At 29.9% G+C, this 18,401-nt stretch overlaps 2 long non-coding RNA genes across 2 annotated transcripts in view; both read left to right on the top strand.

Moving 5' to 3' along the window:
• The window catches only part of LOC148238455 (uncharacterized), a 516,616-nt gene that overhangs the window by 240,118 nt on the left and 258,097 nt on the right, over window positions 1-18,401 (top strand). The window lies entirely within an intron of this gene.
• LOC148238458 (uncharacterized) lies at window positions 5,567-6,181 on the top strand. Its single transcript, XR_015810044.1, has 3 exons — window positions 5,567-5,690; window positions 5,757-5,800; window positions 5,864-6,181. It is a non-coding gene; the product is annotated as an uncharacterized LOC148238458 (long non-coding RNA).

The raw sequence follows: 18,401 nt of genomic DNA, 5'->3' as shown, positions 1-18,401 counted from the left end.
TTTTTTATTCTTTAATTTATGAATCGAAATTAAATTATGTCATCAATATTTCAATGATAATTGTGATTTGTAAATACTTGTGAATATATTTATACGTTATTTCGACTGTTTTAATATTGTCAACTGTTTTTGTGATTGGTTTTTATTGTTTGTAATAATTAAATAATAATAATAATAATTACTATTAAATACTTATTAATAAATATAAATAAGATATAATTAATAAAATATCAATAATAACTCTTATTAAATATTAAATAATAATAATAATAACAAAAACGATTCCTTGTCGTAGAATCATTTTATTTTACTTGTTCTATTATTTTATAATTTATTTGTAATGTCTTTATTTATTTACATTAAATTAATACCATCGTGACCTAACAGGTTACCACAATGCGTCACGATGGTCGAAAAGCTTATTATTTTTTGTATATATATGTGTGTGTGTGTGTGTGTAATATATATTACATATTCCGCCTGGAGTGTAGATATGTTGCACTCTTGCCGGTCCCAAGCCCGGATAAAGGAGGAGAGTTTCTATTATGGAGCAAACCAACCAACGTGGATAAATCCAAATAGTTATGAAAAAATCACAAAGAAATAATAAATCCGCCCCGATTCATAATGACCTAGACGATCGAAATCTAGATAAACTATTGGACTTCAATTTTGGAAGCTGGAATGTGCAATATTACAACCAGGAAAAATGCAAACAATAGCGGAAGAAATACTAAAACTCAAGATATATCTAGAAGCCCTACAAGAAATTAGGTGGAAATGGCAAAACCGATCACCGGTTGTAGTGCCGTGGAAGAAGAAGAAGAATATGTATATATTATAAATTATACATATAATTATATATAGTTAAATGTAACATCGTATCTTGCTATCAAGTTTTATTATTTATTATTTTTATATATAAAGAAATATGACAATCTTCAACAACAACCAATTGCAAACACCAATGATCAAAAACAAACGGTTTGGTTATTAGGGTTATTTTTATGTACGATATATGTGATTTTGTATGCATCAAAGAAATCTTGTCGATTTGTAAATTTTTATAACAGGATGTAGGTCAGACGAAGAAAAAATGCGTTGCAGATTTGTATATTAAAATTGTTTCAGTGTGAGCATGACCCTGCTTGTCGTTCGCTTGTATAGTGCCGCGCGCGTGCATGTGTGTGTAGGTGTGTGTACGCGAGCCAACACGCGGACCGACCAATAGATTTAGTTTTGTTCACTTCATATTTCCAACAATACGACTAAAAATGTTTGTTTATTGATATAATTAGAATGTTTAAACCATGTTAATCATACATATATAATTTTAAAATATAAAAATTGAGTATTTTGGCTGTACTGATGTGTTAAACAGAGTAAGTAGCCAAAAAATTATATCGCTAAAAACGCATGGCGTACAGCGACTAATTAACAATTTACCGGTCGGCGGTCTAAGGGTTCAAGTATTTTTTTTTTGTAGTAATTGTTTTTTTTTAAATATTAGCTATCGAATCTGTAGAACAGATATGTATACGAATATAAAAGTTAGAACATCCTCAAAAATCTAATAACAGTAATGTTTTTGAACCAGAAAACCTAACATAATTAACTTTAAAAACCCGTTATCTATATTAAAAAAGTACAATACAATTCACAATCAATAATAAAAATGATTTTTATGTATTTTTGTGAGGGCATATTGAAAAACAAGTCATCTTAAAAAACCAAAAATGCATAATGTTTGTAATGTTATTGTAAATTTCGTAAACAACATTAGATCTGAATATTGTTGAATATGAGAAATGTAGGCTAGATTAGGGTTAAGTAATTGTATGTATGTGTTTATGCCTAGTATATTATAAAGATAGGAAAATGTTGATTTTATTTTAAAAAAATAGCATTTTTTTAAAATAAAATCAGCTTTTATGTATACATATATCAAGCATTCAACAACCATACGACAGACTAACAAAATATTGATGATCAGAGGCAAAGAATAATCTTGAGAGGAAAATTTACGTTTTTACAGGAACCACGAAGAATATCCACATATCATCGTATTTCAAGAATATAATAATACCCGGACGTTGACAAATTGTAGCAGGAGAGCGCGTCCAGACTTTGTAAACAAAATAACCATTTTGTCTGGACACATGACACATGGAAACGAAACTATCGTGCTTGTGGGTATAGTTTGTTTGAATATAAACAGCGCCGCCTGGAACTGATCCCGGTGTCTCAACAACATTGCATTGTCGGTACTTTCGAACAGTGTTTCTCAACTTGCATCAATACCTACTTATTTATACAAAACAGAGTGGGCGTTGCGAAAACAATGATTGAATAGTTCGATTCGCGCCGTGTCATGTTCATGCTCATGTTGTTGTTCAGAACATGCGTATTTGGCAGGGGAGAACTGGGTGGATTTGAATTATTAAAATAAATATTGAATGCCTTCATTATCTATTTACTATTAAAAGGTTCTTTGCCTATACATATTATTTAAACACTAGTTGAGTCGACTGTTAGGTAAAGAAACTAAAATAATTATTTATGATTTAATTATGAGTTTCCCATATGATCTATTGTGGTACAATATATTTTTAATGTAGTTAACGTGTTACAGAATAGAGCCATGAGAGCGATTTTGAAGCATAATAAAGGTGAGATGGATATTAAAACAACAAAATTAGATGTGTGTGAAATGCAAAATATAATATATTAGAGCTCATTTATTATTTATATCATACATGTTAAATATATATATTGAAATATTTTATCATAAATAGCGATGTAACAATTGTTTGAAGCTGAGGACACTCGCTTTTAATCATTTTTATTCGATAAGACAAGCAAAATAAAAATGAGGACACTCGCTTATAATAATTTTTAAAGCAAAATAAATAAAATTTTAAGCTTGCCTTTGATTTTATTAGAAAGAATTTGAGATTTCCCCTGGCCGTACTCTTTCTCTTATAAATAACTATCCTTAAATTGTCTCAATCTCTACTATTAAATTTATGTAGAGTACGCTCGGAATAAGGATTCCGATTTCTTATTGTGTGCGTGAACTGTGTGGCTCAAAACAATTTCGCTCAGAATATTTAATTTTTTTATTTTAAAATAAAATATATGTTCATTTAACATACATATATCTGAGCTAAGTTGGAAATTTCAACGGACAATTAAAAATATATTATATAATCGAAGAAACCAGACATTGATGTCATTAATTAAATATTTGCAAAATTCAAAATCTTTCACTAGTCAAAAAAATAATGAAGTCTTTAGCTATTCTTCAAAAGCAAAAAGATATAAAATGGGGAAAGAAATTATTCGCAGATTGTTTAATGGCTCGACGACTCTATTAAATCATTAGAGTCCATTGAATAAATTAAAAAATTATCATTGGCGCAATGATAAGAATAATAACTTTTTTAAGCCTTACAGAGAATAATGTAAAAAAACCAACAACGTACGGATTAATGGAAAAATAATTAAAATATGTTAATCCACGGGTAAGAGAACCAATAACTTACAGTGTATATTTGAAGCCTTGATATCAATTAACCCAGATATGCCCAAGAAATTTTGTTCTCTTAAAATTTCATTTATAAATAAAAAACAGTGGCACGAGTTTAGTAACCTACCCATGGGACAGTGGGCATATCTGGGTTAAACCAATATCAGCACAAAATTATTTAAAATAAATCACTAGAGAAGGTCGAACTTCTGTGTCACAATGCACATTCATGACGAATACCAGCGTTGACGAATCAGCGACTGTCCTTAAAAGAAAAAGCGAGACAACGAAGTACACGCTACATCGCTTCTCCCTCTCATATACATGTCACACACACAATAACAAACCGGCATCCTTATCCCGAGCGTACTCTATATCCTTATGTCTTATTAAAACATTTTCCTTAAATATTTCTCGCAAATTCAACCATTCCAATCTATCAATTTAAAAAACTATTTTTTTTAAACTACTCTCATTGCTCTATTTTGTAATTTTTTCAAGATCATTTTATCTAATTTATTAAGCATATATAATATTGTTGCATAATAATTGAAGCGGTACAATATAGTACTATTATAGGTTACTAGCTGTCGGTACCTCACTATCGTGAGGTACCGAAAGCTAGCGAGTGTGCGTATACCGGACCCTCAACTTTTTGGGTTTTAAATATAATTTTTGCTTCGTTCTGATTTTATTAAATATTTAAAAAAAAATTAATGGTCCAAATTGGACATTATTATTTAGGATTTTCAATAATAGACAAAATGGTTTAATCTATAAAAAACTACTAACATTTTCAATTCATTTGAAAATAGGTTTACAACTTGACTAAATATTTCCAGAAGAAAACATTTTATATTATTTATTAGATTTGAAACGTTAAATTTTATCGTTATATTTGAAACTTAGATATTTAATGATAAATCTAAATATTGCATATCATTTATAAATAGGTTTAGAACTTAGCTAGATAATAATAAATTAAAAATTGTACAGTGAAATCTCAATACAGCGAAGCTTACGGAACCAATGAATAAATTGCATATAACACAATTTTATCATAAATTTAAATCTTAGTAATAAGAACTTTTTTTAGTTACACCATAAGTTGATTTATAATTTAAAAAAGTTGTTTATATGTTTTATGTGTAAATATAAAAGCCAATTAGAAAGAAATAATAAACTGAAAATATCAAGCACTTAATCTGTTACTTTAGACCAAAAGTGCGCTTTAAAAATAATAATAATTTTGAGATCTTTGTCAATTTTTATTAAAAAATATTTATATTTATATATTTTTTAAAGTAAATGATTTATCTGCGCAGCATTATATATTTTAATAATTAATAAGTGCAAAAAATTTTCACATTATTTAAAATTTAAATAAGCTAAACATATTTAAAATCTATAATAAATTAAGAATATTTAAAATCCATAATAAAATAAAAAAATATTTTTAAGGTTGAAAAAAATATTTTGAATAAATCTTGAAAATTTATTTTAAAACTTTATAATTTAAAAAATATTTAAATAAGTTAAAAAAATTAAATTAGTTATAAAATATTTTACAATTTTGTGTAGTTTCCTTTCAAAGGGGTCAGTAAGAGAGATTTTTGCAACACTATGTGTTTAGTAGTTGGTTGGTAATGAATAGTACTTATTTTGAAATTTTCCCCCTTTTTTTTTAAAATGTTTTTTCAAGCGAAATTTTAAAAATTCTCCAAAAACTATTAATTTAAATTGCCAACGTTCGCCAAAATTCAAGTACATATTTTTTTTTGTTAAGAGAAGCTAATAAAAATCCACATTATTTATATTATATTTTAAATACCGTATAAACTAAAAATATTTTAAAAAATATTTTTTTTAGAATTTGATGATTTTTAAACATATATTGATAAGTGTTTTACAATTTAAATCGTTAAAATCAATTTCGTAGTTCGTTCTTAAGCGCGCGGCCCGATCATGTATCGGGATATCCCCTCAGTTGCTTACATTTGACAGTTCTGTCATCAGTCAAGCGCGCGCCGGGATATAGCTTAGTGCGATTCAATAAACAGTAAAATATGTTAATTAAACAAAGCATTTTTCATACAAAGTGTCAATTGAAGATGATTTAAAGTGTATAACATAATTAAAACTATAAATTATGAGTGTGCCAGTAAGTGTTTGGTTATATGAATAATATGTCACGGTTATTCTAACAAAATTACCATTGACTTTCCAGGATCTAATATTAAAAGACAATCAGCGGTGATTGGACAATTAAAGGTATACATACCAAAGTTAATTAAACAAAGTAACATTTTACCCACTATATAGTATCGTTTACAGTTCATTTTCAGAAGCATGGATAGATCTAATAACATTTACGTATGGCAAACAATTAATATATGACATATTGCGACTATTTTGAAGAAGATGAAGATATGTCAATCTATGTGTTTAATCCTCTACAGTATCTTCCGTCAATTTTGTTCTTCGCTTGTCGTTTAAATTTAATTTATGGATTATATTAGTAGTAATAATGTGTTCAATGCTTAACTCTTGACTAAGGTGTTTTTAATTATTTTTCAGAAGCAATGAGGGAGCAATTTGATGACTTATATGGCCACAACGTAGAATTTGTATATATAAACAAAGAGTGAATCTTCTCATGTTGAAGTAACTGTCAGCAAGTATTATCTTTTTATAAAGAACATACTACATAAGTTTGATGTAACTGAATATCTTGAATTTGACTATTCCGAAAGAGGAATGAAGGCAAAGAACAAAAATTGAACATATTTTGCCACATCGGAATTAAAAATAACCCACTCTTAGATATTTTGGCTATCGATTATTCCAGGTTTGCGATCACATATATATAATCATTGTAAATTGTCGTTTATTAGATAACATCCAAGGAACTACACATTTATAAGCTGTCCGTTGGTTGATATATATAGCCGACAGCGCCGATTTGATCGACATTAACTTTCAATCCTCATACATACTAAGGATATATTACACGTTCACGTTTAAAATTGTGCATTAAATCGGAATCAATGATAATGTTTATTAGAAATTAGAAATTCACTTTTGGGCCCCGGAGCCCGGCGACGGGAATTCAAAATTTGAATATTTCATTACGAAGATTGTTTTATGATTGTTTATCTAATTTAATCAATGTATTATTCTAATCCTCAACACATTATCTATATATTTAATTTTCATAGTCATAACACACCTAGTTAAGTTGCAATCCGATTATTTATAAAAGGAAAAACTCACTTTTCGGCCTCGGAGCCCGTCGCCGGGAATTCAAAATTTGAAGATTTCATTACGAAGATTGTTTATCTAGTTTAATCAATGTATTCTTCTAATCCTCAACACATTATGTATATATTTAAGTTAACATAGTTATAACACACCTAGTTAATTTGTAATCGATTATTTATATTCTGTCAAATGACGAATTAATGAAAATTATTGTCGCGTAGCAAAATTTTATTATTAAATAAAAGCGTTGTCACGGTACTGTCTATTTGAATTCGAATGCTTATTTTTTATTGGTCGAAACTATTTGAATATTTGAATGCTTATTTTTGATTGGTCGAAACAACAGAACGCATTACCGGCGGCTCGAAAATCAATCGGAGCAAATTCAATTTTTATTTTTATTTTGATTTATTATTATAATTCCTTTGTTTACGTGTATTGTTACACACCGTTCATACAAAGCGATACGATTTATAGAGTATAGAATTGAACGGAGAATGTTTTGTTTAAAGTTATGCGCGTCCGGAAGCGACGGCTTAGAACAATTATATATAAGATTATTTTTGTATTTATAATTTACATACTTTTCATCCTAGATAATATACCTATATATGTATGTGTTTACAATGTTCCTTTAAATTTAATTTTGTATCTACAGTTATACGGAATAATATCGTTAATATATAAATAATCGATAATAAAACATCGCTGATATTTTCTTGTCATGGTTTTTGAAACATGAATCCCAAGTTTCGTAATTATAAAAATCAGAAAATTTCAGTACTCTTTAATTAAATATATACATACAGTAGATCCCCAATAACACGGAAAATTAGGGACATGCTATTTGGGAGCGTGTAGTTAGGGAACAAAAAAATGAAAAAAATATGTTAAGATAAGCACTAAACCAATATTGAAATCATTATTCTTTAAAATCAAGGAATAAAATAATATTATCGACTGAAATAATATTAATTGTAATTTCAAATAACTTTTTAAATATTATGTGTGGATATTACCGGTTTTTAAAATAAGATATCTAAGCGTATTATATAAATATAATCCATCCAAGATGTTAGTGCTCATCATCGTTGTGCTGGAAATAAGGGTGCGTGTACGCATGCTTGCATATATATACAATTTTCCGCGAATTTGCTTACACCGATAGGAGAACGTCACCAATACTAAATCAGGGATGTTTTAAGAGTAGTATGACCATACGTTGGAAATTGAATTTAAAATTATAATGTATGTCATGTGGTGTAATTTTGTAATCAATAAAACAATTCCTGTAATATTCTATTGGTATTTTAAAAAATATTATATTAAGCAGATATTCAACCTGGAGAGTGATACCAAAACTGCTATCATGATTTTGAGTTAAATATGTATATAAATAAATAAAGTCAGTAAGAAAGTGATATATTACACTTTCCTCAACAAATTAAATTAAAAAAGTTAAAATTAATTGCACTTGTAATTTCACATGGTCACCCTATTATTTTTTCTCACCAATACTGTGACGATGAGCGTTCATATCATGGACGGACTATATATATCACAGATAATTGTTTAAATCGTGCTAAAATAAGAGGGGCCAAAACAAGGAATATTGTATTTTTTATTTTAATATTGAATATTAGATTTGGCAGAAACGTAATTTCAGGGAAGGGAGCAAAAGTTGGCCAGTCAGTGGTCGTTTTTATAATATTTCCGTTTCAATAAATTAAATGACATGCCTTTTTCTATCCAAATTCAAGTAGGTACCTGTTTAGAATTCACGTAAAAAGCGATGCCGTCGCCATTGTAGTGGAAATGCTCTGTTCTTTAACGCTTGACGCCCGTGGACTCGTGTTTGAGTCCTGCGTCATGCGTTTTATTTTATTAAAAAATACTGGGATACCATCAAGTTTGCCTGTATATAATAATAAGATATGGTAGTATACTATTTATACATGATATCAAATGAAAAATAAATTATATTTTCGTCTTATCCCATTGAGTCGCAATGCAAAGAGTCGTAGCCTTTTTGGGGCACGAGATTTTTTGTTACGAAATGTATGCACCATAATTATTTATTTCATTTAAAAAATAATATTTTATGGTACATTCCTTCAAAATAAATCAATAGCTAAATATAAATAAAATAAATCGAAAGATCTGTGGTTGATAGTACATTAATTAACAAAGTTTTTTCACCTCAAATTCTGTATATTATTACAAAATTTAAAAGCAAAAACGTTACGGTATATGAAGATAAATTAGATAACACAGTAATCAAAGAACTTTTAAGAAATAGTTCCATTAACTTTTAAACATTTTTTATCGGTTTGTTATTTTGATATTTCCTCACTATTTAGAAAACCGCAATGATTCACAGATTAAGAAACCAAGGGAAAATGCAATTTATAACCGTCATTGAGTAAAATATTTTAAGAACAATTATATTATTGCACTTAAAAGAAGCTATGAAGAATAAAATAATGAACGAATAAATATGCGTTTTTCATCCCCAATAAACGATTTTTAAAAAATATACATTTATAATATAATATAATTTGCACTCACCAAATTTTTCGGCGTCCATTTTCTGCATTCAACTGTCACAAACACATTTGATTTATATACACTTATTACACTACACTAATTTACATATTTTTATAGGCACTTATTTACACTTATACACTACACATTTATTTTTATAATTACACTTATATTTATTATTATTATTTACACTTTCTTATCAATTTCAATAAAATATTTTGATTGATTCGTTTAAAAACATACGTCAATATGAAGACGAATTTCACAGCTTCTACACATGTATGCTGTAGCTTTCCTTATTTCATGTGCAGAACAAACACGACATTTTCTTCTCACATATTTCTCACCACTTATTATTTTTATGACCGATAATTTTTTAGCTTATCCGAAAGCCTTTCTGGTGGATCGACAGCACGGGCACGACAATATATAGTAGAAACTGGTGTAATGTCTTTAGAATCGACAGATTTCACTGAATTCTGCATCCTTTAGCCTTACTCAAAAGAAAATCTTTAAATTTAATTTTACTGTTACGATTAAGATTTTGATAGACACGAAACGAATTAAACAATGCGGATTAAAATAAACTATAAAAAAACAATGGAATAAAACAACATTTTTTTTGTTCATTCCATTGTTTTTCAAAATTTTCGGTTAAATTTTAGTTATTGATCGTTGCTATCAACAACCTTAATATATTTTTTATAGTCCTTTCATATACGACTGTTCTGTTTTTTCCCGTGTGTGTTATCACCTGGCTGTTATAAAAAGCAGGTATCATTCTGACATTTATTTTCTTATTTGTTTTCCAAATTTGGATAGGCGTTTCACCTTTTCTGGCATGTTTCATCTGTGTGATATTTAATTTTATAATTTTGAGGGATTTTGGCGGACCCTAGTTTTTTCGGTTTGTTCTACAAAGTCCTGTTTATTGCAAAAAAAAATTTTGCGAGTAAAACGCTATTATAAAAATTGTCGTCATAAACACGGTGACACTTGTCCAGATATGGGTTTAGTACAATCATCACCGTATTTACTAATCTTTCTGCATTTCCGGTCTATAATTTAAAATTACATATATAACCTGTATCTAACTTTCTACCTAACCATGGTTAGGTAGATTTATTTTATTTTTTACACTCCATCATCTAGGGAAAGGTTTTGCTTTGGCTTGTAAATATTATTGAATTTACCTAAAAATTACCAATAATTGGTTTAACTTTCGCCATCCTATCTGTTCTATTTGAAATCGTTGCATTATTAACATAATGCAAAATTATGCAAAATGTTAAAATTTGTCAAAATTTATGCAAAATGTTAAAATGCAAAATATTAAAATTTGTCAAAATCTATTTCTTGACATAGTTTTTCGAAATATCGACGTCTCGTAATAATCATAGAAGTGATAATTATTTTTGCGAACTCCTATTGACCAAAATTCGATTTGAATTATTTTGATCAATAGTCTCATATTAGAAGTCTGTAGAAATATCGGTAAAAATAGCATATTTTCAAAATATAGTGTAATATTTAAATGCAGGCAAACTATGAAGCAATATGCGAGATGTGACGTCTGGCTATACTTATTCTTCTGCTTATTTTCCCCTGAGAGATAAGTTGATTAAATTTGTATTTTGGACTAAACCTAATGAAAGTTCTAAAAATATAATTAGTTTTATGCCTGCACTACACTCTCTGGAATTTGGCCAAGGTTGGCCAAGGACGGAGAATATAGTGGGTTACTTCGGTCGAGTTCGGTTCTGCTCTAAAATCTCTCGGAAGTTGTCCGAGGTTACCTAGAATGGGAGGTAAACTGGTGGTAATTCAGTCGACTTGGCCAGCTTCGAGCGCTTCCGAACGTTGTCGGCAAACGGACCGAAGTCGGAGCTGCTCTTTCGAGCACGAGCGGTGAGATACTTCCCCTTTCGCTCTCTCGCGTGCTAAGTGACTAGACTGAGAGAGATAATGATATGGTGTTTCGCAAACTGAGATAAGACGAGTAACTTGGTTCAGTTTAAAATGGTCACGTGGTCATCGTGGTCAGGTGGTCAGTTATAATACCATATGCTTATCGGGGACTTCAACAGACTCTTACTGACATCTTTGAATATTTTAGGGCATCAAAAGGGATTAATTATATTTTTGACAGTATATTATTCTAACAGATATCGTTATTATATTTTTTTTCATGTAAAATTAAATAATTAAAAAATAATTAGTGGTACTTGATTTTGTTAAAAAAAATCGTTTCGAATATCCTTATGTATTTTCCTAGATCGGTTTATATAAATGTCACACCATTAAAAATCTTATTTAGAATCGATGGCTATAAATTCTAGGATAGTCACAGATGTGGTGTTCGTATTCTGAAGTATAATTTTTATGCCTTATGGAATTTTGCAAAAGCCAACAAAGATTTTGTGTAAATTGAATGTTTACGACCGAAAATTTTTCACTGATATTGTATTGGTGAGCGCCTACACAAACTTTTATAATTATCAGTAGCGTAATTTTAATATTATGACAATTTAAAAATTGCGATTATTTGGCACATTTTTCGATCGCGCGCACATATGCGGGCTGTACGTGACAGAAGCAGCCGTCCGGACGGCATATGAAATTTGTGGTCTCGGTAAAGTCGTAGGTCTCGGACGACTTAGTGTTGTAGTGCAGGCATTAGAATTTTTATTAGGTGACAATAAGCTATAAATAAAAAAATATTTTAAAAGTGTATAAGTTGTTTCTAATATAAAATATTTCCGTAATTAAATTTTGGACTTTAGAATATCTTTCATAATTGTCAAGCTGCAATGATAATTATGTATGATACAGTGAAAGTGAATTAATAGTGAAAATATATTTTTACTGGATTTCAGTGAAATCATATCAGAATAACATTTATCTGGTAGATATATATTTCTGTAAGTAAAAATATAATTTATCTGACAGGTGGTAGTAAAATTATATGCTGTAATTATACAGACGTGAAGCGTAATTTACGGTCTACAACTGACAGTTTTTTTCATTATGTAAAGGTCGATTAGTTTAATTATGTTAGGTTAGGTTTGGGTTTACACAGAAAATAGACGTTTCTCAACTATCAAGCTATTTTAGAGTAGCATATAATTTTACTAGCACATATCAGTTCAATTATATTTGTGCTTGTATGTATTTACTTAAACAATTAGTGAACTTAAATAATATTTATATTAGTGAAAATATAACTTCTTTGAAAAATCCATGATTTTTTTGAAGGGATAACCCGAGTATTTCTGGACTAGAATCAGGGACGTGATTACAGCATTTTTAATATTTAAATTTCATTAAGATTCATATTATTTTATTAAATGACATTCATTTTTCATAATAGTGCAACATTTGGAGTCTAAGTAGTAATATAAATGCCTGCAACATGCTTTTCATTTTGATGAATATGGTTATAAATTCACGGCATTTCGATGAAAATCGATATTTATCGATCAGATGACTGACCGTATGGTTTGAAATTATTTGACGGAATTCTGACGAACAATGGAGATTCTCTTATTTATATAATTATGCTAAATAGTAGTTACGAAAAGGGTTAATCGAGTCGTCTTATAGTCTAAAACTACGTATGCTGGATCAAAACTCGTACGAAGTGCGATGATCTTAGAGTACGCTCGGGATAAGGATGCCGGTTTGTTATTGTGTGCGTGTACATGTATATGAGAGGGAGAAGCGATGTAGCGTGTACTTCGTTGTCTCGCTATCTCTTTTAAGGACAGTCGCTGATTCGTCAACGCTGGTATTCGTCATTAAAGTGCAGTGTAGCACAGAAGTTCGATCTTCTCTAGTAATTTATTTTAAATAATTTTGTATTGATATTGATTTAAAGCCCAGATATGCACACTGTCCCATGGATAGGTCACTCAACTTGTGCCACTGTTTTTTATTTATAAATGAAATTTTAAGAGAACAAAATTTCTTGGGCATATCTGGGTTAATTGATTCAAGGCTTCAAATATACACTGTAAGTTATTCGTTCTCTTACCCGTGGATTAAAATATTTTAAATATTTTTCCATTAATCCGTACGTTGATGGTTTTTTTACACTATTCTCTGTTATTATTCTTATCGTTGCGCCAATGATAATTTTTTAATTTATTCAATGGACTCTAATGATTTAATAGAGTCGTCGAGCCATTAAACAATCTGCGAATAATTTCTTTCCCCATTTTATATCTTTTTGCTTTTGAAGAATAGCTAAAGACTTCATTATTTTTTTGACTAGTGAAAGATTTTGAATTTTGCAAATATTTAATTAATGACATCAATGTCTGGTTTCTTCGATTATATAATGTATTTTTAATTGTCCGTTGAAATTTCCAACTTAGCTCAGATGTATGTATGTTAAAGAAACATACTTATATTTTCTTTTAAAATAAAAAAATTAAATATTCTGAGCGAAATTGTTTTGAGCCACACAGTTCACGCACACAATAACAAACCGGAATCCTTATCCCGAGCGTACTCTACAAGCAAATATAATATATAACAATATATTTCTGATCATCTCAACTTCATCATCGGAAGTTATACTACTGTTATTGTACATAGAACTAATGTATTTTTTTTATGATATCAACAAAATAATTCAATAGAATTTATGATTATAGGCATTTTTGTAAATCGTTATTCAAGACTGTTCAATGTCGCGTTTCAAACGATTCTCGGAAGAAACCGCACTATTTAACCGTAAGTCTAAAACGACTTTTTGAACGCCGATCATTGTTGTTTTTTAAAGAACTTTTCACGCATCGTTCTCTCTCGTATTATTAGATTCCTAGAATGTCGGGTTCTGAAAAGGCATGACTACCAACACACATCACGCACGCTCGCATGCGCGCGTGACTAAATGCCGTATAATAACGAATACTATGATTGTTTCGCAAAGTGCGGTTTTTAGCGTGCGCCCCGTTGGCTCAGTAATAATGACTGGCCCACAGAATGCTCACACTGCCCTCGAGATGATCGAGATAAGGATGCTGCGGTCCGAGGCAACACCTTCAAGATACTCTTCTTCGAAATTGCCCTTCTCTCAAGTAAGCGCACCGACAGATGCGGCTGTAGATAATAGTCAATGCGACTACGTGGTGTGAATATTCAATATAATTACTTCCTACGTCACAATCATTAGCTTTATAAACGTTTTCTACATGATATTATTCACAGCCAAAGTCTAAACAGAATTTAAACTGATGGTTTTCTAAAATTTCACTTCAAGTTGATTGTTTGGCTGAACTAGATCGAATTATGTATTTTGTGCATCATTTACAGCACTATTGTGAAATACCATCAATAATTTGAATTACTCGGTTAGTCGTAACAAAGTTTTGATGTCAACCGGGGTTGTATTTTACTCTTCGTTCCAGCGATTGATCATACATCTCGTGAATACTTTTGTACATACCTAACAATGCTTCCAAATAGCTTTTAAAAGGAATCTGAAGTCATGGTTATGAAGTCATAAATTAAAAAAAAACATATACCCATTGTCGTGCGGCATTGTGGCATTTCGATTTTATTTTTAGTCATACCAATGGGTCCGTGCTGAACGACCGTCGCTAATTTTAATTGTGCGACACAACATGAGCGACCAATCGGGTGTGAAGAGTGTCGAACGAGTTCCAAAAACGTTTTAGTTATGGTGGAAAACCGAGTGGAGGTAAAACTTGCGACCCACTAACGCAATCAGTTAAAACGCGAGTCATGGTTAAGCATTGGTTTGCAATCAACTTCGATTACGTCGGACTGTCGCCAAATATTATCTGAGGATTTATTTTGTTATATGTATATTAAATGTTTCATAAATATGAACGTATATATTTATTTGAGAGGTTATAAATATAGAGGGAATGTCATGACTGCCATGTTAGCCATTACATGTCATATAATAAATAATAGGAATAACGCGCGTAATAGCAGTACAGGGACAGTGTTCTCGTATATTTGTGACATAATGTTTCCACTCGACCGTGATGTGATGTCATTGTTGCAAAACGCAGAGAAAATAACAATATGCAATCATACTATGAAACTTATTAAAAAATGTTGCATTCCTTGCATTTTTACTTAAGTAATACCTAAATGATTTGTATTATTTATTTATAAAAATTAGCTCATTGTTTTTTAAAATAAAAAGGTGTCGGAACTCACTCAAATTGTATTCAATATATATATGACATTTTTCAGCTGGATAGGTTTTTATTAATAGCGCATTTTTATATATTTAAATTCGAGTCTGATGTTGTGATTCGTACCCGTGACCTCTGAGTTAACAGTCTAGACTTTACAGAATACGCTATTCCGACCTTACATACATTTTTTATCATACGCATCGATTTATATATATTTTCCCAAATTTTTTTTTTCTCAAAACCGCATTCAATATAAAAGTAAAAAAGGAATCAACGTGTTTAATTTACGAATATTACGTTTGATCCTAAGTCCTAATTTTAAAATACCATAATTAGGGGTTTTAAAAAATTATTATTATGGCAACAAATTAATGGTGAATAACTTTGTCATTAATGATAAATATTTTTTTGATAGACTGTTAGTGAAGCTCTGATTGCAATTATTAACCTTTTAGTTGCCAAGCAAATTGTAATTGATGTACATATAACATATATGTATATTTTCACATAAAAGTGTTATTTGCCTTTGAAGCATACACCATGCAGTCAATTATTAATACATCAATTTTTCTTTGATGATGATGTCGAATAGCAAAAATCGATAATCGGAGTTAGACTCTTACTCACTCTCAATTCAAGGGTTAATCCGTAATAACAAAAAATTCAAACTAACATATTTTTATGACAGATATATAAATTTATAATACTATTCAAAGAATTATATGTGATTTATATTTTTATAAAATTGAGAAATGGCCAGAAGCACATATTTTATAATAGTTTAATGATAAAAATACTAATATTTACTGAAAATATTATTAGCTATTTCACTTAATAACACAATTTTATTAAAAATATAATAAAATTAAAATTACTGATCTTTGTATTAAATTACTGAATTAATTAAAACAAGCTAACTCAATAAATATATTATTCGTACTAATTTAGTCGACTTGGCCAGCTTCGAGCGCTTCCGAACATTGTCGGCAAAAGGATCGGAGTCAAAGGGACCGAAGTCGGAGCTGCTCTTTCAAGCGCGAGCGGTGAGATAGTTCCTCTTTCGCTCACTCGCGTGTTAAATGACGAGAGTGAGAGAGATAATGATATGTTGTTTCGCAAACTGAGATAGAACGAGTAACTCGGTTCAATTTTAGTATGCGCGTAGGCGTCCTATGGTCAACACGCATGTCGAGCGCTGCATCGTGGTCACGTGGTCAAGTTATAATACAACATGCTTATCGGGAACTTCAACAGACTCTTACTGACATCTTTGAATATTTTAGGGCACCAAAAGGGATTAATTATATTTTTCATAGTATATTCTTCCAACAGATATCGTTATTATATAGTTTTTTCATATAAAATTAAATAATTAAAAAATAATTAGTGGTACTTGATTTTGTTTAAAAAAATCGTTTCGAATATCCTAATGTATTTTCTTAGATCGGTTTATATAAATGTCAGACCATAACGAATTCTTATTTAGAATCGACGGCGACACAGATGTGGTGTTCGTTTTCTGAAGTATCATTTTTATGCCTTATGGCATTTTGCAAAAGCCGACAAATATTTTGCGTAAATTGAATATTTACGACCGAAAAGTTTTCACTGATATTGTATTGGTAAGTGCCCACACAAACTTTTATAATTATCAGTAGCGTAATTTTAATAATATGACAATTAAAAAATTGCGATTATTTGGCACATTTTTCGTTCGCGCGCAAATATGCCGGCTGTACGTGATAGAAGCCGCCGTCCGGACGTCATTCACGGCCGCCATATGGTTTATTAAGAGTGGACTTAAAAAGATATGTAATTAATACAATTTTTTTATGAATTAAATATTATACAATTCTAAAAGAGTGTTGTAGATAAAAATATAAATTTTGGAAGCTTGGAAAGTCTTGAAAATATTAGGCTATTATGATTGAAACATAAAATTAATAAGTGTAAAAAAATTGTTTTATTTTTACTTAGTAATATGGTAATGTAATTTACTTTGTACTATGAATTAATAAAAAATATTTTTAAAAAAGCAAAACGTTTTTGGGGTATTGGTCTTTTTTTTAATATAAAACGCATTATTAGTTAATATACAAGCGGCGGAAAAAATTGGTGGCACAATGGGCATATTTTTATGAGGTGCTTAAACAAATATTTTACTTATCTACTTTTCAATTACATTATCTTTTATATACTTCTATCCGAGACGATTTTGCAATTCACTATCACTTTTAAATTTGTATAATATGTTGCTACGCATTGTTTTGAGTATGATTCAAAAGAAATTTCCAGAATATTTATATTTAAAAGAATTTTATTACTTTGTAAAAATATTCTTAATATTACGTATATTTTGTAAAAATAGGCAACAATCTACTACAATCGCGTGTATCGACAATTTTCTCTCCATGCTAACAAAACGCCTGATCGCATTTGTTAAGGCCCCCATTGTTCGGCTCAAAGAGAAAACGAAATTTCATAGGTTTCAAAGTCAAACACAAAGGTCCAACGGGTACTGTACACACGTTTTCAAACGTTTTCCCTTCTTTTTTCATTCACTGTACAATCGTACAATGAACAAGATTCAAATTAGCGACGCCGCGAACACTTCAAGGTACATGAGATTTTATTCGCACAATGCCAGAGCAGCATTGAGTGTTTTTATTGTATGTTTTTATAATAGTATAGCTTTTTATGCTTTATGCAATAAAAAATATTGTTGACAACATTGTCTGAAAAGATTATCATCGACGATCCGAAACGAAAAACTGGTCTCGGTCGTGCGAAATGTGCAATTTTCTACATCGAGCGGTCGCATTAAGGACACTTTCTAGCGCAACTGGTTAAAGTCGCATAGATTTGCCATTAATGGTTGCTACGGTATT

Source organism: Plectrocnemia conspersa, unplaced genomic scaffold (genome assembly GCF_051122295.1).
Source record: "Plectrocnemia conspersa isolate PC_06_02 unplaced genomic scaffold, ASM5112229v1 ptg000001l, whole genome shotgun sequence".
Classification (NCBI taxonomy): domain Eukaryota; kingdom Metazoa; phylum Arthropoda; class Insecta; order Trichoptera; family Polycentropodidae; genus Plectrocnemia; species Plectrocnemia conspersa.
Note: the sequence above shows the minus strand (reverse complement) of the source record. Positions and strands in the feature narration are given on the sequence as shown.